The sequence below is a fragment of the Camelus dromedarius genome, chromosome 3 (assembly GCF_036321535.1).
Source record: "Camelus dromedarius isolate mCamDro1 chromosome 3, mCamDro1.pat, whole genome shotgun sequence".
NCBI classification, from domain to species: Eukaryota; Metazoa; Chordata; class Mammalia; order Artiodactyla; family Camelidae; genus Camelus; species Camelus dromedarius.
In genome coordinates, this window is record NC_087438.1 from 60,470,254 (window position 1) to 60,498,186 (window position 27,933).

At 34.9% G+C, this 27,933-nt stretch overlaps 1 long non-coding RNA gene and 1 other non-coding gene across 2 annotated transcripts in view; one reads left to right on the forward strand and one right to left on the reverse strand.

The window, feature by feature from the left end:
• The window catches only part of LOC116152064 (uncharacterized), a 659,999-nt gene that overhangs the window by 542,837 nt on the left and 89,229 nt on the right, over positions 1–27,933 (reverse strand). The window lies entirely within an intron of this gene.
• TRNAA-CGC (transfer RNA alanine (anticodon CGC)) lies at positions 5,800–5,872 on the forward strand. The gene has a single exon. It is a non-coding gene; the product is annotated as a tRNA-Ala (tRNA).

Sequence of the window (27,933 nt, forward strand, 5' to 3'; positions counted from 1 at the left end):
GTCTGATAAAACCATTAAAACTTTTCACCCACTCCCTAAAAGATAATTAAATATAGAGTAATATTAGTAATTTCTGCATTTTAGTATTTGAGATTAGTCAAAGCACAAGAACAAAGGCTGTTTTTAATTGCTCCAATAATAAAGCAGTATTACATATATGTACATATTATATACTCAGTTACTTATATTATTATTGCATTGCATGTATTATTGCTTGTATATATTCCCATTTGAAACTCATTTATATATTTCTTTAAAATATGTAATTTTGTATTTTCAGGTAAAAATGGTGTATATGAGCTTGGAGGTCAGCAGATCAGGGTTCAAGTACTGGCTCTACTGCTTCCCAGTTTTGTGAATTCGGGCAAGTTACTTAGTCTCCCTAAACCTTAACTTCCTCATCTGTAAAATAATAATAATAGTAATTATCCCATAAGGCTGTTATAAATACTAAATAATTACTCTATGAAATCACTTATAATTGTGCTTGGATATAGTATACCCACAATATGTGCTGACTTTGACATTAACATCATTATGGTTCATTTCACTCCTCTCAATAAACTGTTAACTATCCTTAAGGCAATGACTATACCATACTATGTTTCTGTAATTCTATGTATCATCTAACATTGCATCTAACACTCTCAGCCTTGAGTGACTGCTTTTCAAAGATTCCCTCTCCTTTATCTTCTGTAGGAGTTACTGACATATTCTACCATTCCCTATTTTGAATATCTATAAAACTTACAAAGGCAGTGTAAAGCAGAACTGTCACTAAAATTTTGTTTGAAATTTGAAATCAGAAACACTGAGCCAGAAGCAAAAATAAATATTTTGTTCAAATAATAGGAAAGCTTTTCCCAAGCTAGTCTCAATTCCTCTGAGGTCCCTCCATACCAAAACCATAGTACTATGAACACACCTGGGCAAGTTTAGTCCTTTCACTCATCCTATAAAAAACCATTACACTTCTATTGTCTTGGATAGGTTGTCTATTCATCTTCAATGTTCATCTTCTTTTCATTGATAATAGAAAAAAATTGCCTTTGTGAGTTTAGAAGATAAGACGTGCACATAAAACAATTTACAGGTTCTCTTGGAGGTGAGGCTCAGTATCCCTGATATAAATTTAATCCATTTACAGTCTAACATCTTTGGAAGGTAATTATACTTGTGACAGGGGAAGTCTAGTGGCTTCTTGCCTTGCTGCTTGCCTTTTCCTCTGCTTGGAATACCCTTTCCTCTCCTTTCAAAGTCACTCTTTGTCATCTTTCAGAACTAATTTCATGGATAACTTTCACAAGAAAATCCTTTTGAATCCCAAAATTGAATCAGATTCTCCTCATTCAATCATTAATTCAACAAATATTTGAGCATCCATATGTGCCAAGTACTATTCTATCCATGGAAATACAACAATGATCACATTAGCTATAATGCCTCCTAGTGATTACCTACCAAGGGAGGCAGAAAGAGAGATAAAGCACATAATATGCCACAGGGAACAGTAAAATACAAGATGGCAGAAAAATAAAGCAGGCTGGGGGTGGTTAGGGCATGACATCCTGACCATTGGGTAACTGCTATTAAATAGGATAGTTATGGAAAGCTTTAATGATACAGTGACATTTAAGTAGCAATCACAAGGAAGTGAGGAAACATGGTTGGTGTATGTCCAGAGGAAGGGTGCTCCAGACTGAGAGAACAGCAAGTGCAGAAAGTCTGAGGCCAAAACATGCCTGAATGTGTTCAAAACTGAAAGGGATGCCCATATGCCTAGAGCTGGGTGGTCAGGGTCAGCATGGTGAGGAGAGACAGGCAGACATGTGAGGCCTTTCACCTTTCAGCCTTAGGACTCTAGCATTTACTGTGAGCCAAGAAGCCACTGGGGGTATCTGAGAAGAGGACTGCCATGATCTGACTTATGTTCTAGTGAATTAGTCTGATTTCTCTCTTAAGAAAGGGGTATACGTAAATCAGGCAGGAAGATGGCAGGTGAGTTAAAATTTTACAGTGGTTCAGAGGAAAGAAAATGGGGGCTCCCCATGTTTTGTTTTGTTTTGCAAGTTGACCATAAGTCTAGCCTGCCATTATCCTAATTGGTACATTTGTCTTGATACAACTGTAACTTCCTTAAGAGGAGAAACTGGTCTTACCATTGTATCATAAACATTTTACAAAAAGCTTGGCGTATTATAGCACTCAATAAATGTTTACTGAATAAATAACTGGACTAGCAGAGATTTTTTTTAAATTCAGACCCTGAAGAAGCCCAAATATCATGGACATTTTAATAGAAATATTCATGTGAAAAGTCATCTGGCATGATTCAGGAGAGGAGAAAAATATGAGTATTATCCTTCATTTTTTGAGATATTAGCCTTCAATTCTATTCAGTAAAAATGTAAAGGAATTAAAATTAGTAATGTGAGCCAACTCCACAAAGGCAACTGAAATAATAAAAGTAATGGATTTTGATAATTACATAAAATGAAAATCATAAATAATGTGGATAAAAATATAAAGTGATATTAATAAGTAAACATCTGTTTTATATTACTAAGGTCAATTGAGAAAAAAATCTAATTGTAAAATCTAATTGTAGTAAATATATCAATCAGTATTTTGGCAAAAAAATTTCAAAATTGAATGATAATGAAATGAGAAAATTTTTATCAATCAAGTAAGTTTTTAATATTCCAGACAAGTAATGAACCACAAAAGTGTTTGTCTATGTATTAGTTTGCCATTGCTGCTGTAAGCAATTATCACAAACTTAATGAGTTAAAACCACACAAATTTACTATCATATTCCTATAGGTCAGAAGTCTGACACAGGTCTCAATGAGCTAAAATCAAAATGTCAGCAGTGCTGCATTCCTTTCTGGAGGCTACAGGGGACACTGTATCTCCTTGTCTTTTTCGAGCTTCTAGAAGATGCCCGTTCCTTGATCCATGGGTCCCTTCTTCCATCTTCAAGGCCAGCAATGCAGAGTCCTTCTCACATTGCATTCCTCTGACCTCTTCTGCCTCCTCCTTCCACTTTTAAGGACTCTTGTAATTAAATTGGGCCCACCCAAGTAATCCAGGATAATTGCTCTAAAATAAGGTCAGCTGATTAGCAACCTTACTTCCACTTGCAACTTTAATTCCCCTTTCTTATGTATAGTAACGTATGTACATGTTGCAAGAATTAGGACATCTAATTTTCCAAGAAAGAAATACAAATGATCAATAGGCACATGAAAAAATGTTCAATATCACTAATTATCAGAGAAATGCAAATCAAAACTACAATAAGGTATTACCTCACACAAGCCAGAATGACCATCATTCAAAAGTCCACAAACGACAAATGCTGGAGAGGCTGTGGAGAAAGGGGAACCCTCCTACACTGCTGGTGGGAATGCACTTTGGTGCAGCCACTGCAGAAAACAGTATGGAGATTCCTCAAAAGACTAGGAACAGACTTACCATATGACCCAGTAATACCACTCCTGGGCATATATCCAGAAGGAACCCTACTTCAAAAAGACACCTGCACCCCAATATTCAGAGCAGCACTATTTACAATAGCCAAGACATGGAAACAGCCTAAATGTCCATCGACAGATGACTGGATAAGGACATGGACATCTTTGGGGAGCATCAGTCTGCCTATCACATTGTAATACAAGTATTATTAATTGTATTAACATGTAAGATTAAATTAAAAAGACATTTAGAGAAACTTGGCATGTATGGAAGGAAAAAATTACCATTAAAAAGAAAGAGACAAGAAATTTCAACATTAAACTTTACTGAAATTAACAATACTTGAAAAGAAAATCATATTTCAGAATTATTAGATCTACATTATATCTGTACCAAAATTCTGGGGAGTTTTAGGTATACTGTTTTGTTTACACAATCTCCACACTTTTGCAGGTAATATCTATCAATATTTATAAAACCTAACCAATTAAGAGAGTGAGAGAAGAATTAGCAAATGAGTTAGGAATAATATGCATTTCAATATGAGGTGCCCTTTTTCACCTACATAGCAGAGACTTTTTAAAGCTAATACTCAGTGCTTGAGAGGACACAGAGAAATGATTGTTCTCTCAAACTGGTGGTGACCTGTCAATTTGAGCATCCTTTCTGTAAAACAAATCAGCAGTGTAAGCTTTTAAAGTCTCCTGTTTTACTCTAAAAATCACATTTCTAAAATTCTATCCTAAGAAAAAAACAGAAGTCTAGAAAAGATATATAGAAAAGGATATTCATCACAGCAGATGTTATCAAGAGCAAAAATTTAAAATGACCTAAATTTTGATGCATCTGTGTGATGGCATACTATATAGTTACCAAAACTATGTTTCCAAAATGTTTAGCTATATGACAAGATATGATGATAAATGAAAGGTGTTACAAGTCTTATTGTATATGGAAGATGGTTTCAACTAAATGAAAATATACATGCATGGACAAGTAACTGGAAAAAAGTATTATGTGACTATTTCTAAGTGTTGTAGTTATGAGTAATATCTAATTCTTCTTTCTGCTCTTTTCCTAATTTTTAAATGGACTTCTATAGCTTTTACTTTTAAACTAGCACACTTTAAAAAAAAATACTACCATGAATTCAAGTTAATAAGCCATATTTTTATGCAAGTATTTTCTTATTTCTTTCTGATACTTTCTCCTCTATCTCCAATCAAGTATGCAGTAACCACTGGAGTTAAGACTTTGATTTATATATCAAAAAATTTAAATAAAAAGAGGCAAAAGTTGCATCTACATTCCTTTCTTTTTTATTCATAACCTAAATTCTTCAAAGTACTAAATCCAATGCTATTCTGGATGTCCTTATTTAAGTTTCAAACAGATTCTATTTCCCATGAATTCTCCTACCTTAGTCTCTAGCTAGACAGCAGGTAACCTATTCAGAAAAGACAGGATTTTTAGTTTTAACTCTGTAAGTCATTCTCCTAACTTTCAGATCTGTTGAAATATTATAGCATCCTATGATTTTCTGGCATATACAAAAAATTGGAAGGAGGGGTAAAACTATGAAGACAGTAAAAAGATCAGTAGTTGCAGGGGGTGGGAGGTAGAAGGGAACAGACAAAGCTCAGAGGATTTTTAGGGCAGTGAAAATACTTTGTATGATATTATAATGATAGATATATGTCATTATACATTTGACTGAATGCATAAAATGTGCAATACTGAATGAACCATAATGTAAACTGTAGACTTTTAAGTGATAAAATGTGTAGGTTCATCAGTTGTGATGAATATAGGGAGTATAAGGGAAGTCTCTGTAACTTCCTCTTAATTTTGATGTGAACCTAAAACTGATCTAAAAGATAAAGTATTTTAAAAAATTGAAGGGGTAAAAGAAAAAAAAGGAAATATAAGTATGTTCACACCTCCTTGTCAATTTAAAAGAATAATAAAATAACAAAGTTCTGTCTTTCATCTGCCAAACTTAAATACTAAAAAGGCTGACATTCAAAATTAGTTTAGCTAATTTGTTTTCATACATGTAATTCATATGCATATTTGTGCATATACATGTATTATTTTCAAACAGGAAATGAACATAGTCTTATCAGAGAAATCATTCTGGGAATTTAACATAGTCTCCTTCCCCATTTGCCCTCTGATAATCACTCTTCTCCTACTTTGAAAAGGAAAGGCATACTTGTCTCTTTTCATCCTGAATCTCACCACGGTGCACTGCCTTGAAGTATAAACTTCCCTGGTGCACAAAGGAACAACCTGAAATACTGATATTAAGAAATCTGTAGGGGAGGGTATAGCTCAGTGGTAGAGTAGGTGCCTCGCATGCACAAAGTCCTGGGTTCAATCCCCAGTACCTCCAATAAATAAACAAACAAACCTAATGACCTCTCCCCCACAAAAAATGAAAAATAAAAAATAAAAATAAAAATAATAAATAAATAAGTAAGAAATCTGTAAAGACTTCTTAAATCAAGGCACAGTAAACACATGATATGGCTTTCTGTCTGTCCTTATTTTTATTATACCTATCTCCATAAATGGCTAAGAGTAAAATTAAAGACAGGATAATATGGCCCACATTAAAATTACCTAAATTGAGATATACTGTGAGTAGGGCAGCAGGAGTGAAGACAATTTTTGTTACCCTGTCCCTCCCCTGCATACTGACAACACTCCTGAGGGAGAAGTCTTGTGAGAGCTCGGGCACAAGATATTAAATGTACAACCACCTTACTGAATCCAAGTAACAAAGACATGTTGAAATAATCTCTTATTTATTCATCAGAATCACTCTGGAAATCAGAAGTGATGTGGTTATCGTAAGAACACACCAATGTTTTCAAAACTGAAAAACAAAGGCAGACATTTTGTGACAGGAAGTAAGTCTGCCTTGGCTGATTTATTTGACAATGGAAATTTATATTTCCAATTAGGTTATAAGGTGAACATTTTCCATGAACAGAAAGAGTTAAGCCCACAGTTAAAAGTTTGATAGAACTATATTTAAAATACTTTATAAGAAAGAAGGCTTTTATCAAAAAACTTGCATGGATGTGTTACAGTAAATGATATTTTTATTTCACCAACACTTTCTGAGTACATCGAGTTAAACAAGATGCCTTTACGTCAAAAAGTAACAGTAATAGATGTCACTTGAAAAGCATTTATGGTTCTGAGAAAGGAAATTACTAATGCCTGGGTAGTCCTTTTGTAAATCAGATGACTTCTAACACTCTGCTTACAGTGAAAGTGAAGGAAGTCCAGATCAAGCTGATGATTGAAATATAATTTAAATGATACATCACTATATAATTTTTGACATTTGACTAATGAATTAAAAATAGTGACATTCCTATTAAAAAATAAATGTTATTTCCATCTACTTATTTATGTGAAAATATTTATCAGTGTTTTTAACCACAAAAAAATACAAGTAGAATAGATGTAAAACTTGTCTCATTCTATTAATAAATAAGATACATCTATGAATACATAATGCCTTTAACCCCCCAGAAAAAAAACCTTTAAATTTTAATAATTACTTTTTTCAAGATTTATAAATTTGCATACTGATTTGATTAATTATGCAGCAATAATAGTTGTAATGATAATTCAGTCGTGAAAAAGTTCAACGTTTACACTTCATGGTCACAGGAAATAGAGATTTTAATCTCAGTTAATATAAATATTTATGTTGCTAAAAATTAAGATAATTATACAATAAAACATTTTCAAGCATAAAAGTGTATTATATTAGGTTAAATCCTTTGGGGAAAATGGGAAGGCAGTATGAGTTCAAGGAAAAAAATCTCCAACTATTAAGACACTGTTCTTTTTTTTAAATGGATGATGTTGGTTTGATATCATTGCAGTTACATTCTACTGGATACTTTTAAAAGAGTGATGCTATAATTTTGGTTTACAATGTTAATACTTACAATAAACTGGGAATTATATCCTTTACAACTCTTTAAAATTAGAATGAAAAATTTTAGAAAGTGGTTAAATATTGTGTGATGATATATACACAGGGACCACACAAGAAAAAGATGTTGTCACTGTAAAACTTTATGCATCTTCCTCCCTTTAAATAAATAGAAGAGCAGTCACTCAGAAAAGAAATCTAACCAGACTCTCCATTTAGGCAAAGAGTTCTACAGATTATTGTAATCAAGGCTAAAGAACATTTCCATTTGGGATCACAAGTTGGATGTAATAAATACTGAAGAGTTTTAAACCCAATTTTAAGTAAGAGGGAAAAAAAGAAAAAAGATTTTCCTGCAGAGTGCTAACTGGAAGTAGTTTAATGACTGAAAATTTGCTTACACCTCATGATTTATGATATGCCTCAAGAAGCCAAATTAACCAGAATGCAACAAACACAGTCCTTTTGGCTGATGTGATCCCCTCAACAGACTATTTAGATACCCCTATGTGGTAAATCTGAATGGTTAACAGATGATGATGGTTAGTAAATCTAAATTATCCAAAATAGCTGCTTAGTTTAGGGCCACACTTATTTCCTACTAGAGAGAGAGCACTCATAAAACATCCAAGTCTGTTTTCCCCTCATTTAAATGATTTAGCTTCCTTCCTTTGACAGTGACTGAAAGCATGTCTGTTTAAAAGGCTCTTTCATGCACTTAATTTCTTTTCTGACTTTTACTTTTTACTGAGATACAACATAAAATACACAAATATTAAACATACTGCATAATTTTTGAAAAGCATGTGCAAATGGAACCTCCATCCAGATTGAAATGTAGAATATTACTAACACCACAGAAACTTCCTCTTGCACTTTCTCAGTCATTCTCACTTCCTCATCCACCAAAGGTAAGTATTAATCTGATTTCTATTACAATAGGTAAGTTTTGTCTGCTTTTTTGAACTTTATAAAACAAAATCATACAATGTATACTCTTTCAGGTCTGATTTTTTTTTTAAAAAGTCACAGGGTGAGAAAGTATATTGTTAATATATGTATCTGACAAGGGACTTGATCCGGAATATGTAAATACAAATAAATTTTAAAAGATAGACAATCCATCCACACAAAAACTACTAGAGCTGATCGAAGAATTTAGCAAGGTAGCAGGTTACAAGATTAACGTTCAAAAATCAGTTGCATTTCTTTACACTAACAATGAATCAACAGAAAACTAAAGTAAAAAAACAATTCCTTTTAAAATAACACCCAAAGTAATAAAATACCTAGGAATAAATCTAACCAAGGAGGTGAAAGAATTATACACAGAAAACTATAAACCACTGAGGAAGGAAATTAAAGAAGACTTTAAAAAATGGAAAGATATCCCATGCTCTTGGATTGGAAGAATCAATGTTGATAAAATGGTCACACTGCCCAAGGCAATCTACAGATTTAATCCAATAACTATCAAATTACCCAGGACATATTTCACAGAACTAGGACAAATAATAAAATTTATATGGAACCATCAAAGACCTAGAATTGCCAAAGCATTACTGAAGAGAAAGAAAAAGGCTGGAGGAATAACTATCCCAGACTTCAGACAATACTATAGAGCTACAGTCATCAAGACAGCATGGTATCAGTACAAAAACAGTCCAATGGGACAGAATAGAGAGCCCAGAAATGAACACACAAACGTTTGGTCAACTAATCTTCGACAAAGGAGGCAAGAATATACAGTGGAATAAAGACAGTCTCTTCAACAAGTGGTGTTGGGAAAACTGGACAGCAGCAAGTAAAGCAATGAAGCTAGAACACTCTCTTACACCATACACAAAAATCAACTCAAAATGGATCAAAGACTTAAACATAAGACAAGATACAATAAACCTCCTAGAAGAAAATATAGGCAAAATATTATCTAACATTATCTGACATCCATCTCAAAAATGTTCTCCTAGAACAGTCTACTCAAGCAACAGAAATAAAAGCAAGAATAAACAAATGGGACCTAATGAAACTTATAAGCTTCTGCAGAGCAAAGGAAACCATAAGTAAAACAAAATGACAACCTACAGAATGGGAGAAAATTTTTGCAGATGAAACCGACAGAGGCTTGATCTCCAGAATATATAAGCAGCTCACATGACTTAATAAGAAACAAGCAAACAATCCAATCCAAAAATGGGCAAAAGACCTAAACAAGCAATTCTCCAAGGAAGACACACAAACGATCAATAGGCACATGAAAAAATGCTCAATATCACTAATTATCAGAGAAATGCAAATCAAAACTACAATGAGGTATCACCTCACACCAGTCAGAATGGCCATCATTCAAAAATCCACAAATGACAAATGCTGGAGAGGCTGTGGAGAAAGGGGAACCCTCCTACACTGCTGGTGGGAATGCACTTTGGTGCAGCCACTGCAGAAAACAGTATGGAGATTCCTCAAAAGACTAGGAATAGACTTACCATATGACCCAGGAATCCCACTCCTGGGCATATATCCAGAAGGAACCCTACTTCATGTTCATAGCAGCACTATTTACAATAGCCAAGACACAGAGACAGCCTAAATGTCCATCAACGGATGACTGGATAAAGAAGAGGTGCTATATTTATACAATGGAATACTATTAAGCCATAAAAACCAACAATGCCATTTGCAGCAACATGGATGCTCCTGGAGAATGTCATTCTAAGTGAAGTAAGCCAGGAAGAGAAAGAAAAATACCATATGAGATCGCTCATATGTGGAATCTAAAAAAAAAAAAAAACACATACACACACACACACACACAAAGCATAAATATAAAACAGAAATAGACTCACAGACATAGAATACAAACTTGTGGTTGCCAAGGGGGCGGAGGGTGGGAAGGGATAGACTGGGATTTCAAAATTGTAGAACAGATAAACAAGATTATGCTGTATAGCACAGGAAAATATATACAAGATCTTATGGTAGCCTATGGAGAAAAAAATGTGACAATGAATATATATATGTTCATGTATAACTGAAAAATTATGCTCTACACTGGAATTTGATACAACATTGTAAAATGATTATAAATCAATAAAAAAAAGTTAAAAAAATAAAAAATAGACAATCCAATTTAAAAATGGACCAAAGATATAATTGTGGTTATTCTCTTCAGTAATATATTTCATACATTTTGAGTATCTTCCTTTTAAGCCCTGAGTCTTCTGAGATCTCAGTCTCAAAAGCTTTAAATTCTTCAAGTTCCCTTCTTTAAATTAATCTCTTCTTTCACATATTCATAAAGCATTTGTTAAACTCTCCTATGTTCAGCCCTGTGTCATACAATGGAGAAGTAAAATAAATAAAGCTCCCAGCCTCAAGAAATGGAGACCAGTAGTTTAGATAAGTCATGTAGAAAAGTAGTCATACTCCAATTATCAATAGCAATACTGGCCATAACAGAAATAGAATGATTAACCATTCTTGCTTGACATGGTTGGAAAAAGTGATTAAAGAAAAAAGTTAACACTGGACTGCTTTAATCTTATGTGATTAGAGTTATACACCTGAAACAAAACAGACAAATATCCTAAGGGAATGTCCTTCTCTATGATTTTCTTTCCCATGCCTCTCTAATCATAGAAGTCAGCCTTTGGTCCTAAGAAAGGAGAATATATAAAAAGCCTTATGACAGTAATTTGATGTATCAGAACTAAGAAGCATTCTTACTTCTAATTTTACATTGACCTTGGTATTCCAGAACTGGATAACTCTTTCCAACCAATACCACATTCCACAAAGTATTGGATTTTCTGACCCTGAATCCTAATATTCCACTAACTGCATGCTTTATAGCTACCTGTAAAATTTCTTAATCTAGCAGTTTTAATGCTTAGATCACCATCCATCATCTATTTTTTCTCTCTTATCTCTATATGCCACATCTGGAACCCTCTTCAGTCCATGGTTAAAGTACCTTCATCCCTAAGAGTTTGTTTACTTATTTGTTTGAATTTTGCTTTTGGAATGATTTCCTTATTTTATAATCCATATATACTTCCCCCAAATAAGAAATAGACCTCTAGTCTTGCTCTTGAGTTTTGACTCCTGGTTTTCATTCAGCTCTGAGTCACTTCCACTCTCTAGATCCAAGGCCTTTCCAATCTGGCCTATCTCACTTTTGTGGAAGTGTGAGCGACAACAAAAGGAGAGAAGGGAATTTTTTTTTTTAAATAAAAGAATGCAATGGACACAACTTTTCCTTTTCAAGTCAAGATTATCAGTTTTTAAATCTTTGTATCTATCATTCACATGTATTTCATGGATTTCTCTTGCGCTTTCATGATACACTGAGTCATAGCCTGGAACAATTTTCTTAAAATCTGGCCTACCTACATCAGACTATCCTACTTACTCTGAGTAAGATTCTTAGACCCCACTGCAACCTACTGAATGAGAATATCTGGACCTGAAGCTTGCTTATCAGAACTTTCCCTAAGAAGCTCCAAGTCTTAAAACAACTGAAATGAGACAATTTCATGAACAGACTGTCCTCCAACAAACTTAGGTATTTATTTTTTCCTACTCTTTGATAAGCAATATGGGAAAAATTCAAAGGACTCTCATAAACAGTCCAGGAGGCCTCTGATATCATGTAAATAAGCCCAGGATGGCCTCATTGACAGATGAGAGACCATATGGGGAGAGACACCACATGTTCTTTCTGAAGCACCAGATACATGACTGAAGCCATCCCAGACAATCCAGTCCAAGCCCAAGCCAGCCCTGATGAGAAAAACTGCCCCACCTAGGTACAGAATTGTGAGAAAACTTTTTTATAGTATAATGTTTTAAGCTACTAGTTACACAGCAAAAACTAACGGATGGACCCAGTAAAATTTCTTTTGCAGAAAATTTGTGCTAAGTGGCAACACATTCTATCACCCATTTTCTCAGGGCAGAACAACTTTACCATATATTCCATCTGGTGTGAATTTGTCCTTTCCCATTTCCTCCCTTTCTTCTATTCATTCACAAAAAAATTGTTGCTAATTTTTTTCTGAAGAGGTCCTATTTTTTTGTTAACAACATTTTAAAAGCACTAACATTTTTTTCACCATCAACTCCATGTAAAGTTTTATTAAGAGGCAAGGCAATGAAGTTCTTTATATAAAAGCACAAAAATTGGGAACTGCCTCAAACTTCATGACTAGGAGTACAGCTAGATAAATGATGGTATTTGATGGAAAAATATTCAGCCATTGAAAATCATATTTTTGAGAAGGAAGCAAGATGACGGAGTAGAAGGATGCTTGTAGCTCACCCTCTCCCACAAATACACCAAAACTCACATCTACGGACCCACTCAGCCAACCAGAGCACCTGCCGAACTCCGATAGAACATCGCCCTCTTCAAAAGACAAAGACGCCAAAAATCCGATAGGAAAAAAGAAAGAAGAAAAAGCAAAACAGTGCGGGACGGGTCCCACGGGGAGGGAGCGGCAAAGGAAGACTGGCACTCGTTCGCTGGGTCTCCCCTCTCCAACGGAGAGGCCAGCGGGACGGAGAAGGAACCTCCAAGGCTCAGATCTGCCCTGAGGACCCCTTGACCAACAGAACTGAGTTAAATGGACACAAAGGGTCCCTGCAACACCCAGCCCGAGACGCGAGCCAGCAGCTGGGGCCAGGGTAGGCGGCCTGAGGCAGGCAGAGGACTGGGGTGGCTGCACTGAGGCAGCCCCGGGGGACTGCAGGGGGCTGCACTCCATGGCTGGGAGGGGATACGGAGCAGAACAACCTCAGTCCCCCATAAATTGCGAAAAAAGCAAAGCAACACGGCTGGTGTGCCCTGGGGGAAGGGGCACCGTAGCCTTTGTCTCCTCAGACCTGCGCCGCCATTACTGGCACTTCTCACGAGAAGAGAGGCAGGGCTCAGGCACAGCTGCCATATTCTCCTATACACAGCACCCAGGTGGGGGTGGGGCCGAGACCTGAATCCGCACCCAGGGGCTCTGCAACCTCCTAGGCAGGACTGAGACTTGTTTATAGCTGGAGGCAGATAGGATCTTTCTGCCTGGCACCTCAGAGAACAAGGAGCTGAGATTTGGCCCAGAGCAGAGGCGGGGCCGTTTTGCAGTCTTCCCTGAGCCCACCTTCGGAGCTCCGACCCAAGGCAGAGTGGGCAGCTGCACAGAGCAGTGGAGCGACCAGCGCTGGGAAAGGGCGGGCGGCAACCTGCTTTTCTGGCAGGAATGCAGCACCTGACCACGGTGCTGGGAGGGGGCACGATCCCCCCACCTGCCTCCCCTGAGTGCAGCATCTGACTGCGGCATCGGGAGGGGGAGTAGCCCACCTGCCCACCAGATAAGAGCTCAGCACCTGACCCAGTGTTGGGAGGGGGCACGATCTGCTAGCCAACAGACACTGGGAGCAGCACAGAAGAAGGCGCCAACAGAGGGCCTCTGGAAACAGCAAGCTGACTTCGTGAAACAGGGCAAAGACACAAAGACCTCTCAATAAACTCATTAGGAGCACAGCGTCTCCAGGAGAACTAGGTAACTGAGACTCCTTAAGCCACAGTGCCAGAGAGATATGAGCAATATGAAGAAGCAGAGGAACCACTCCCAATTAAAAGATCAAGAGAAATCCCCTGAAAGCATAATCAGGAAATAGACATTGATGGCCTACTAGATCAAGATTTCAAAAAACAAGTGATCAAAGTACTGAAGGAACTAAAAGAAACAGTGTCTAGAGATATAAAATATGTCAAAAATGAAATAGAAGCTATAAAGAAGAACCAAGTAGAATTAGTAAACTCATTTGCTGAGATGAGAGCTGACCTAACAGCTGTACAAAGCAGGCTAGATAATGCAGAGGAACGAATAAGTGATCTAGAAGACAGGACAACAGAAAGCACCCAATCAGAACAGCTGAAAGAAAAACAAATAAAAAACAATGAAAATATAAGGGACCTATGGGATAATATAAAGCATGCCAATCTATGCATAATAGGGATTCCAGAAGTGGAAGAACAAAGGGGACTGAAGAGGTATTTTAAGAAATCATGACTGATAACTTCCCAAACCTAAAGGAATCAGATATCCAAGTACAGGAGGCTCAGAGGGTCCATAACAGGAAGAACCCAAACAGACCCACACCAAGACATATTATAATCAAGATGGCCAGAGTCAAGGATAAAAAAAAAGATCCTAAAGGCAGCAAGAGAAAAACAAAGAGTGAGTTACAAGGGAACTCCCATAAGGCTCTTAGCTGACTTCTCTACACAAACACCACAGGCCAGAAGGGCATGGCAAGATATATTCAAAGTCCTGAATGAAAAAAAGATGCAGCCTAGGATACTCTATCCAGCAAGGCTATCCTTTAGAATAGAATAGATAAAGAACTTCACAGACAAGCAAAAACTAAAACAGTTTAGCAACACTAAACCCATGCTAAAGGAAATATTGACAGGTCTACTCTAAATAGAAAAGAAGCAGGATGCTACAAAAATGAGAAACTCATAACTGGAAAGGAGATAACTGCCATGAATTACAAAAAGAATAAACACAAAATTGTAAAAGAAGACATCTAAATCATTAAGAGTGGGAGAGGTAAGCAAGGAAAGCCATTGTGGAAAACAGTATGGAGATGCCTCAAAAGACTAGGAATAGACTTACCATATGACACAGGAATCCCGCTCCTGGGCATAAATCCAGAAGGAACCCTACTTCAAAATGACACCTGCACCCCAATGTTCATAGCAGCACTATTTACAGTAGCCAAGACATGGAAACAGCTTAAATGTCCATCAACAGATGACTGAGTAAAGAAGACGTGGTATATTTATATGATGGAATACTATTCAGCCATGAAAACTGACAACATAACGCCATTTGCAGCAACATGGATGTTCCTGGAGAATGTCATTCTAAGTGAAGTAAGCCAGAAAGAGAAAGAAAAATACCATATAAGATCGCTCATATGAGGAATCTAAAAACAAAAACAAAACAAAACAAAACATAAATACAAAACAGAAACAGACTCATAGACATAGAATACAAACTTGTGGTTGCCAAGGGGGCGGGGGGTGGGAAGTGACAGACTGGGATTTTAAACTGCAGAAGAGATAAACATGATTATACTGTATAGCACAGGGAAATACAAACAAGGTCTTGTGGTAGCTCATAGCGAAAAAAAAAATGTGACAATGAATATATATATGTTCATATATAACTGAAAAATTGTGCTCTACACTAGAATTCGACACAACATTGTAAAATGACTATTACTCAATAAAAAAGTTTAAAAAAAAGAAAATCATATTTTTGAAGAATATTTAGTGACAAGGAAAATACTTATAATGTAATAAAGTTAAGAGTATAATTTAAAACTACACATATAGATATCCATACAACCATATATAAAAGTGGAGAACATGTATTAGGGTTTTAACAGTGGTTATCACTAGGTAACAAGATAATAAATGATTTTTACTAGCTTCTATAATGTTTTTCTTTATCAGTCAGTGCTTATACAATGAAGATTTATTACTTTCAAAGTCAGAAAAAAATATATATTCAAAATAAATACATAAATTGTATTCTTGTTTCCAATTCTCCAAATTAATCATTAAAATTTCTTCTGTAAATTATATTCATTATAATTTATTCAAAATGAAAAATAAGAAAATGTGCTTTTGGCCATTAGAGTTTACACTGAGTACTACAGGGCTTTTGCTTAAAAAAAAAAATTATCTAATACAGACAATACAGTAGCTGGGGAAAAAAAGTAAAAACCAAAAACAATATTAAATAAGTAATATTGGGTGTTGCTACAGCCCCAACCACTCAGATGCATTCACTCTGTTTTTAGATATAAATGATCCTCAGTCACACTGTTTTTCTTTCTGAAAATGCAATTTTTCTATTTAATATTAAATAAACGTATTGGGGTTAGGATAAATAACCTAAGTATCTGTGGAAAACAGTGTTTTTCATTAAATACTGTTAGAGAAAAGACAGAAATATTGTATCCTAATAAATTTGTTTTTCACATGAATATAGATTAAAAATTGTGAAAATATGTTACGTGTAATCTAGGATTTAGCAAATAATTAAATATATTGTGGGTAGGAGAGACAGCTACCTCATTTGTCATAGGAAGGACATAAAAACAAGTTAAGGGAGAAGGTCAGAACAGACCTTTGAGGTTTGGATTAGGATTGGATGTATCAGTACAAAGTCTGCTGTTGCTGCTGATACTACCAAGTAGTAGTAATGAACATGCCTAACACTCAGATTTTGGTTTCTAAATGACATTCTCCAAGAAAAGTAACCAGGACTGGGCTAGGGAAAACATAATATAAGTCTGGAACATTTTATAGTGTCAGAAGTTAAAGAGTATCTTCTGATATGATGCACTGAGAAGGACACAAAAATCAGTTCTCTACTGTTTTTGGCAAAAATGCATAATATAAAATTGAACATGAAGCAACGTGAGACAAACTCAAACTAAGATTTATTCTACAAAATACTGGTTAGTATTCTTTTTAAGACTGGGGAAATGCCCGATTAGAAGAGAATACAGAGTTATAAAAACAAATACAATTTGGGGATTCAGGATTAGATCTTAGATCAGATAAAGAACATTGTAGGAGGAAGGAGGGTATAGCTCAAGCAGTAGAGTGGCACACTTAGCATGCATGAGGTCCTGGGTTCAATCCCCAGTACCTCCTCTAAAAATAAACCTTATTACCTCCCCCTGCCAAAAAAAAAAAAAGAAAATTGTAGGAAAATTGGAAAAATATGAATGAGGTTTATAGATTGATTAGTAGTGATACATAAACATTAATTCCCACACTTTGATCATTGTGCTATGGTTACGTTAAGATGTTAATATATGGTGAAAATGAGTGAAGGAAATTTTTATGCCATTTTTGCCAGAGTTTTTAAAGTCTAGAAATACTTGAAAAATTAAAAGTTTTTTTTTTAACATTTCATGTAGGACAGGGTACATTTATTGTGATGTCACTCATACTCTCATCCAAAAGTCATTCCTAACTTTAGAGTTAATTGTCATTTTATCTGTTTTAAAGACTTTTCTTATAACTTTAATGCCCCTATTAGTAGCAAAAAGAATTAAGAGTTAACTGTTCTGCAATAAAATCTCACTCTTTCTTTTTCCAATAATTTCTTTCTCTCCATTTAAACTCTGAATTGTGTTATTCTCCTATCAAAACCTGTACGGAAAAGATGTTCGGAAAGATGTTCTTATTTATTTTTCTAACAATATATGTATTGTACAGCATCTTAAAAACTTCCAGCATCATTGAAATACTATAATAAAGTGATTCTGGGCACAGTGGTTAAATAATTGCTACTGTCATGATGGCTACTCAGGAATAATGTACCTAAAGCATTATTCTAAATTCTGTAATTAAATAGAGTTGTCTTGCTTACATGCTTTTATTATTAGTTCTATTTTTCTTACCTTTTTTCCTGAGGCAATGCTGCTATATTACCTCTGCAACGTGTTGGGATTTTTTTTTTTTTTTGAGTGTTTCCTAGAGTGGGATCATTGAACATTTCAAGTAATTTTCTTTGTTTATCTGCCTTTATTTTACTTTTATTCTTTTTTAAAACAAATTTTAATTGTGATAAAATAAATTTTTAAGTGTATAGTTCAATACTGTTAAGTGTTACATTGTTGAAGTTCTGAGATTGGTTCCTTATTATTTTTACTTTTATTCATGCATCCAAAAAAAATAAAAATAAGAGATTCAAAGCAAAGATGATTTGCTTAGTTTTGTAGGAAACTATAATATAAGGAAAGTATATTCCTGGTTTCATGTACCATTTTTTTCAGATATTATTTGGGATAATTCACACAAGCTATGAATAAAAATATTAGAGCTAACATTATTAGGAACAAAAACCAAGCAAAGAGAACCACAGAATTAAAATACAGTTGTGTACCTTATGTATAACTTATCTAATAAGCTCAACTGTCCAGAATACAGCTTTACCAGAAAAAGTAAGTAAATAAAAGTTGTCTGGAGAAACAAAATTAGTATCAGTGTCACAAAATCCACGTCTTAAAGTTTATATACTTAAGGCACAAAATAATCTCATGCTTTATTCAAGAGTTTACTCTTACTCTATTGACAGTGTAACATTCTTGGCTACCTGGTTTCTGAAAATCACCAGAGTCTAGAAATAGTGATTATGAAGTAAAAAGGGGAACTTTTACAGGCAATATTGGCAATATATTCAAAATAAGAAGTCACACGTGTAAAGACAGAAAAACCATGAGAAGCAGACACAATAATGTTATTAACAGAAAAAATGAGTGTATTGTTAAGGAATAAAAATGTCCTTCATATCTCAAAATTCCTAGAGCCCATTATTAATTTAAAAACATTATGATAACTTAATGCTTATAATGGAATGTTCAGTTTATTATATTTTTACACACAAAGGATAAAAATAAATTCATACTGCATGATTTCTATGTTCCAGTATTGACAGGTTTGATTTATGGGATATACTCCATATTTTAGAATGTATAAAATAAAGTGACTTTGGTATAATTTTCGCTGTTGTTTAAAATTTGGGTACTTCACACCAATGTGGGTGCAAAGGAGAGAGACATACTTATGCAAGAAATTGTACCAGAGTCATTTTTTCCCAAAATACCTAAAATATGTCACACTAGTTATTCAATGCATTTGAAATAAAGATTTCACCAACCTTTCTTGTTTGAACCTGTTAATGCTAAAGTGAAACTCAGTTTTCAAGGCTGTCTTTCAAAGACTGCTCCTTACTGAACTCTCTTAAAATTCAGAACCACTATGCCCTTAAACATCCTATCTGGGAGCCCTGTTTTCCCTGTATCCTCTTCAGGACCACGGAGATCTACAGTTCCCAGTGTTACATGACAAAGTACATTAACTGTCTGCATCACAGGGCTCTATTTCTTGAGTTGGCAGTTTTGTTCTTCCTTTCTCCTTCCTAATGAGGCCCAGTCCCACTCACTGATGTCCTACAGCAGGCGGACAAACCACCGTCTTAAGCTCTGCCAGGAATCAAAAATAACATTAATTGAACTCTGTACTGTGTATCTATATTTAATGATAATGGATAGTATCTCTGATGACTTTTTTTTTTTCAAAATTTGTTTCTCCATTTCCCCTTCATTTGGAAAAATGCCTTCCTGAGTGTCTATCTACATAGCTTGTTTGAAGAATTGAAAATGCTCATTAACCCTGTAACATCTATATTATAATTAGCACACAGAAGTGCTTGAAAGGTTCCTGACTTTACCACTTGGAAGGAGAGTGGGCCTCACAATTGTTTAAAAGAGTTCTCTATACAGTGCCCAACTAACACATGCAGCTAATGTGATTCTGCAAATGGGCTCACAGAAATCCTGGCACTTCCTCAAGGGAGCAAGAATTTTTTTTTCCAAGGCAGTTTAGAAAAGAGATAGAAACACCTTCAACATGCATTTATACCTTCTGGTACCTAATAATCCTCACTTGTGGTAGTCATGATTTCTCTGGACTTTTTATTTCTACACTCTTTCCAAAGTCACATGGAAAAATACCAGCTCAAGATAGAGGACATCACTCTGTAAAACCTTCCCCTGCAGATTCCTATGATCCTGCATACTCTGCCAAGACTGAGTATCTGTCAGAACTTGTTGAGGATGTATGCAAAAACTTCCTGAAAGATACAAAGGAGTGTGCAATTTTAAGGTACTAAGACCATAGCTTATTTGTCTTTGTAGTCCCAATGACTAATACAATACCTAGTATGCAGAGGTTCTTAGGGAAAACATACATATAAAATTAGATTAAAAATTTTAAACACATACATACATATATATACATAAATTTATACATGCATACATATGTAGAGAGAGAAAATGAGTAAATCCAATCATTTGTGTATCGATAGACATTCTTTACTCTAACTTCCTTTTTTATTGTTATCATTATGAAAATTTTTAGTATTAGTTTTTGGTGCTATTTTTCCTTACCTTTCTATGGTCCAGAGTCTCCTGTTACCCCAACTTTCCCCAATACACACACACAATTGCCAAAGGCTATCTTGACTAGCCCAGTCCTTAGCACCTCACCTCTGCTATCTCCAACCTTCTCCTTCCCACATTTCCATCAGCTGTTAGGTGGAAGAGCAGAAATTCAAGTCCAGAGCTATCTGTCTCCAAAGCACTTTTTACTAATCTCTGCTCTTTCCAAAGGAATTTCTGGTTCTGATGACACACCACTGACAAAGAATCTTTCTGGTGTTCCTCATGTCCCTCCTCATGTCCTCTCCCTCGATATGAAATGTAGGACTACTTAGAAGTCATCTTTTCATATCAGAAAGTAAGTGGGTCAAACTTTTAGAAACTTGAGGTTTGGGTGTTTAATTAAAAACAAGATAATCTGAAGGCTCAGATGAGGACAAAAATTCTCCCCTGAAATCATCCTCTGTTGTTCATTCCCATGCTCTTAAGCCAGTGAGTGTGAGTGTCAGACTTGAGAAGTCTTTTGGAGATAAATCCAGCTGCTTATCACTTGCTGACTCAAGAGCAGCCCCTGATGAGTCACACATTGCTTCTGTCACAGCAGATCAACCACAAGCCAAAAGTCACCAAGTACACAGAGAGCTGTGCTATGAGTGATGGGGAGCAGCTCTTCCCTGTCTTTTCTGAGGACCAGAAAAGACTCAGTTGGAGCACAAAGAATTTAGAATGGATTTATATAAATTCATAAAGTCTAAAAATTTTGAGAAAGTGAAATCGCCCAGTGGTAACATAAAGGAAGGCTCCTCTTAATTTTTTCTACTCTTAAGAAAAGGAAAATTTCTCATTTCCCTAAAGTTTTATCAGGTTGCATTGGGGAAGAAACTGACAAAAAAGCAATAGACTAAAAGCAAGATAAAGATCACTCCTCTCAAGTATACCCCAATCCCCCCCATAACTGTGCTTACAAGTAAGGACTTACAATGGCCACAGGCCCATTACATGTGTAGAATCTACCAGCACAACTTGATGTATTGTTTGGAAATTACTGAAACAAAGTACATATCTCAGGAGACTTAAGAAAAGATAAACAGTTTTTCCAAATGATTAGAATGCTCCCTCTTATTTAAAAGCAGAAAAATGATTGTAATAGGTCATTTGAAATTCTTTGCAAATCTAAAATTCTGTAATTTTACGCTAGGTTTATTAGAAGCTAAATAAATGTGTAATAGAAGTCTCTTACATAAGACATTAGCTCTGAATATTTCTATTAATAATTGTATTCTGTGAAGCTAAAACAAAATAAATTACTACAAGAGGAGGGATGTCTTCACATCCTGAGTTCTCTAAGCAGCTATTTGAATCGGCAGATATAGGCTAATAATTTCAAGCCAAAGGTATTTCAGAGAAATAACTGCACGTAGCTACATGTTTGCTTTCCTACACCTTGAACATTGCCTAGTGGAAATAATACAACCAATTCTTCAACAGTTCTTTAGATATTCATGTCACTGAAATTAATTTCAGATTAATATAACATTTTGAATACTAGCTACTACCTAAGTGTTTTAAATGTCTGTTTTTAGTATAGCATAACTTTTTAGTAGCTGGTATTAGGTCCTCAAAATGCACTGTAACGGGGGAAAAAAACAGCCAAAAGAGTACTAAAAGAGTATAATACAATAGACATACATTTTTTAAGGGACTTGTTTATCTATCCTCCCTGGAAGACAGGATTGCAAAGAGATTTTATTTCTTACTCTCATCCAGGGCTACAACTTTATCAGCTCCCTGCCCGAGCTGAGTTCTGCCAGTTCCAGAAGGAAATCCTATAAGTGGTTTAGTAAATGTTAAATGGAAACCCTGCAATATCTGACTACGTGAAATTCAAAAGTAATAGCTTAATAATTCAAAACAGGACCTCTGTGTCTCTCATTACAGTATGTTAAACTAAGTAAAAAAATCACTGTAGTTTTAGAAGCTCAAATCCTACCCTACTTGTCCCAGTCCTAAGCAATGTCTTCTCAAAAGCATTAACAAAGCAATGTGTGAGCTATTTGCCTATCTTATCATGGAAGGGCTCAAATCTCATGTGTTTGTTTCTCTCAGCTCTGATTAAAACAATTTCAGTAAGTGTCCAGTCATATCATTACACATTAAAATAGTTTTGATTTTTTTGTTTGCAGATGTTATGTCTTCAACACCTCAAGAGCTTCAAAACATTCTTTGCTCTTTCCAGTAATAATGGTTCAATTTATTCAATCACAAGTTTGGCTCTAAAAATGGCAATTCAATTTGGCTCCAGCTATAAAAACTAGACCAAAGAACAAAATCTCCGTAACAAGCAGAGTATTTTATATAAAGAAGCAGGAAAAAAAAAGCTTTTCCTTCAATGAAAAAATTATGAGCCTCTTAAATGGAGCTTAATACGAGTGATCTGAATTAGGTTTTAGCTTTGACCTCAGGTATTTTTCCTTTTTATAGATCTAAGAACTAACAGTTATTTGCCCCAAATTTCAACGAAAATTGTTTGGTTTAAGCTTTTCTGGAAAGTCTGCAACTCATTTTCTAACTCAAAATTTTACTTGAGTGGGTAAAGCTCTGTAACAAAGTTGATTCTACTTAACACTCATTTTCTCCACAGACAAATGAAATAAAGCTCAAGCTTCTAGATTTTAAAGCATCACTTAGTCTCTTAAAATAATCAGAATAACACATCAGATATCCAGAAGCCTTACCTATAGAAAACAATAAAGAAGCCTTACCTATCAAGAATATAAACAAGAGTCTCATAAGTCTCCAAGCAGCCAAAATAGATGTCACAAAATCGACAAACAAAACATATGTTTAATATATCAGCGATCAAGGAAGGGTTTGTATCCTCTCTCTGGTTTTTCTGGCCAAGTAATTATGCATGAAGGAAACAACAATGGAGTGGGAAATGAATACTTTTTTAGTTTGGAGCGGTTACCCTATTCTGTCTCTACTACCCCTACCCACCACCTATACAACTTCTCTCATTAAGAGCAAAGTTTAGACATGAGGTCTAAACAAGGATTCCTGCTCTTCTCCCCCAAAAAAACTAGCATTTGGGCCCCTCAAAACAGACCAAACATAATTTACCTCCTCAGGGAGGAACAAACACTCCTAGGGCTCTTGCAAGTTTCAGTGTATCAGGAACCAAGGCACTTTTCTAACCCTGAGTTAGCGGGAAATAATTATTGCCTATGAATTATTTTTAGGAAGTTCTAGAAGCATTTCTGGAAGCTACTCTGAAGACATTCTTTCTTCAAATTGCTGAGTATTTAAATGTAGTTCACATAGGGATACGCTTCAGTTATATGGAAAAATCACTTATGTATATACATGAAATACTGTATGTCCTGACAATATCCATTAATTCATATTTGTATACATTTAAAGTTTCTGTGGTAGATACATGGATAGATGACAGACAATACAGACAGACTTTTGCAAACAGGCAAACTTCAAGACTTATTCAGTCATTCTCAGGACCTGGAACAAACTAAAGAGAAAAATCAAGTGTTAAAACCTATGGTTTCTTACCTTACATCTGCCTTCATTGGCCATATTCCCATATATATAAAATGTTTCAAGAAGGCATACTGTTTCTTCTCTTGTAATCTAAGTCCTGGGACTCTAGTAGCATGCCTGCCTAGTATCTGACAAAATTCTCCTTATGTGTTGTATCTCAACCTCACGTAAGAAATCACTTTGGATTTCCTATATGCAAAATGATTTATCTTGTAGCTGGTTCATGGCCAAATTTTAATCTTGGCCTGTTGTTGCTTATCTAGTAGTAATATATAAAACAAATTTTGCAGATAGATAGATAGAGAGATAGATAGATAGGCAGATAAACAACAGAAATTATGTGTTGTTTTCCAAAGCTTACTATATTTTGCATACTGGTATTCTACATTGTCTATGTTATCTGTCACTGACAAGAAGATGGATGATAACAGAGCTAACTTTTAAAAAATACAGTTGACTAACATAAAAACAACCATAAAAATTATGGAACTCTGAAGTAATTCTAATCCAGCTTTCTCAGACATTAACACATAACTGTGTTAAACAGTAAATGCCCCAAACATATCCACATTAACTTGAATTAATGTGTAATAGCATAGACTTTGTAGACAAAATTTGAGTAGACCACACTCTGCTTTGTTTTGATCCAAGTGTTCTAGAATCCGTGGTTTGAATTTCTATTTAAAAGAACAATATCAATCAAAACAAAAATGGTTTCCATTTGTTCTGAAACTATTCTCAGCTAAAGTGGCAAAAATTCTTAAGCTGTTTAAAGAGATACTGCTCAAAACCAAATCATCTAAATATTAATGGGCCAATGGTAGAATACCAATAATCATAAGGATGAGTTGTCCTAAAGATACTAGAATCTAACCAATTGTAACTTGTTGAGTTTATTCATCATGTTTGTCTATAGAGAGGAAAATTGGGGTAATATATTAAAAATTACCACAAGAATTTAGGTGATTCATTTATTTATCTCATCTTTTCATCTTAATATAATGTAATTTCTAAGGGTTTTATTACGTCTATCTTGATACTTAACTTTAAAAACTCACAATCTTAGCACCAAAGTTGGCCAGCAATATATTTTTATTTTCTTATGGCTCTGTGTAGTACTAGATAAATTCAGCTTCCTCAACCCTGCTAGGCTCACATTATTTCAAAACACACCTGTTCTTTGTAGAAATTTTGGAATATCTTACTACTCTTCAATCAGTACATATATGCTAATTCAGTTTATTGTAAATGTGGAATTTAGACATTAAGCAGTCAACTGAAATAAAAATTAATAAATCAAAATCTTAGACATTAAATATAACTCTTTCTTTCAAAGAGCATTTGGAAGAGTCATTTACACTGTCTGGAAAGAATTGGTCAATAATTGAGTTTATCAACCCTAATATCAGTATCTCAGAGAAGTGGGCATTCTTAAATACAACAAAAATCAGGAAATTTGAGGTTCAGAAAATGGACAGGTTTAGAGTATCAGAGGTAAGGTCTGTTGCTGGCCAAATATTGAAGGTTGAATCAATCTGAGGCATTGTTGCAATAGTATTTACAGGACAATCATTCATTTGGAGGAAAGTTATAGTTAAAATCTCCTAGGACACTGTGTCCCAATTTGGTTTTTTTCTATTGTATTCAACACGTCAGATGATGCTTATAAGACGCATACGATTCAGTGGCAAAACTAGACTTGTCCAAAAAAAAAAAGAGAAAAGAAAATCTGAAAAATTAACCAATAATACTGCTGTCTTATTTTTATTAGCACAGCATTTAAAACATATTTTTTAAGCATGAGAATTAAATCATACTTTTAAGGATCTCAAAAAATTGCTTTAATAGAGAAAAATAAATATGGCTAATATTTTCTTTACTATTAAACTGCATGTCTTAAATATGAATTTTGAATTTTCTAGAATTCTACTCAAATTCGTTAACTTGAGCAATTACATAACACTAAGGGATATTCCTAAATAAATTTAATTCATTTTTATTACAATATACAGAATCTACAGGCTGTAACATAGTTTTATATAAAGAGCATCACTCTCAACATATATGTAAACTCTAAGCACCCTTGTTTTATCTAATTTTACCTCCTTTTCATTAAAAATGTGTGGATAAAATTAAGAAGGCAATGGAAGTAGCTGTAACACCACAGTTCAAGAAACACTCTATGCACACAGTTATTAGCTACCGAGCAGTAATGGCAGTTTACCAGAGGCTGCTGAATCTGTGCAGTTCAGCATTCTCTCACTCTTCTCAAAATCGTACCAGAACACATGTAAGTGCAAGTGATATCATTACAGAAATAACCTTGAATTCTCTTAGACAGATGAAAAATTAGCGTTATTCCCAAACTTTAGATCTTTGTCTATCACTGGCAACAGAATACTTCCCACACTTCAAAATAACACAAATATTCTAGGGTCTGCCCTCAACTGAAGGTTTTTCATGGGACTGTTAGCTTCTTCAGTTTCCAGCACTGGTTCCTAGTTAAGTCCCAGAACATGGTTTAAGGAGGGCACGTTGTCAGCATTCAATAATTGTGAGTGGTAGTCAACTCGGCACTTGTTAGGTGGCCCCACCATTGAGGAATGGTCTCCCTTCACTAATAGCACATGAGAACTGCCAAATACAATTTGTTCCTCCAGACTGGCTGTCAGCACTTTCAATCCATATTAGAGTAAGCATGCTTACAAAGGGGAAAAATAGCTTCCTTTTATAAAGTTTTAGAATGATTTATAAATTTTTTATAAATATATATATTTAGTCTTCCCCATTTTGTCTTCTCTTTATTGAGATTTTATCAACACAGAGGAAGTGGGGGTGGCTGCCTACTTTTTAAAGTTTTGTGTTTACAAATATGTGCATATGCATGTGTGTGTTTAGAAAAAGGTAATATTGTCTAAAATATGTCTCTAGAAGAAATCTAGTAGAAGAAAGATGCTGATGGCTAATGATAGGTAAATCTTAAAATGTGAGATTCACAATTTAAATTCTGATCTTGGACTAGAGATTTTGCTTCCAATAATGTTGTCTCAACTCATAATTTCAGATTCGTAAATATGTTTTTTAAACTAGGGAATTAAGATAGATGGGCCCTCATTCTGTGATCGTTTTTCCCATTCAAGAATCATAATTTCAATTCCTCTATCACAGTTGAATGCTTAAAATAATCAATACATACTATCAAACTTCTACAAAAACTTTAAAATGTCTAGAAAACTTTGCAAAATGAAGCTACACTTTTTCATTTAAAATATTTTACCTCAAAGAAGATATGTAAAAGCACCCAAATAGAAGCAGTAGCTACTAGATCATATTAAGCAGGTCTCTTTTGATGTGTATAATTAAATCCAAGAGTAGTATGAAAGTGTTTTCCCTCCCTTTTGGCACAACTGATCTGGAATATCTATTTAAATTAGGACCAAATACAGTATAGCATTTCATAAAGCTCCCAATTTTGTACAATGCAGCAATTTTCTAAACTTCTGCAATCTCAATTGCAAATTAAATTTCTATGTCAGTGCCAGGTTAATTTCCCAAAAACAGTTTTTTGAAAATAGGTTTATTTAATGTTTCTTAGGCTAAGCACTATGCTAGGCAATTTTCAGGCATCATCTCATTAATTCTTACACCTATGAGGTAGATAGCATTAAAAATCTCATTTTATAAATAGAAAAGGAGGCTTGGGTAGATTATGCTATTTGCCCAAGGTTGCAACTGCTACTCTATGGTAGAACTGTGTCTTAGACACAGGTCATTTTAACTTCAAAACTCAAGCTACTTACAATCATGTACTTTTTCTTTTTTTAATAACTTAAAAAAAATTTTAATGGAGGTACTGGAGATTGAACCCAGGATTTCATGCATGCTAAGCACATGCTCTGCAACTGAGCTACACCCAT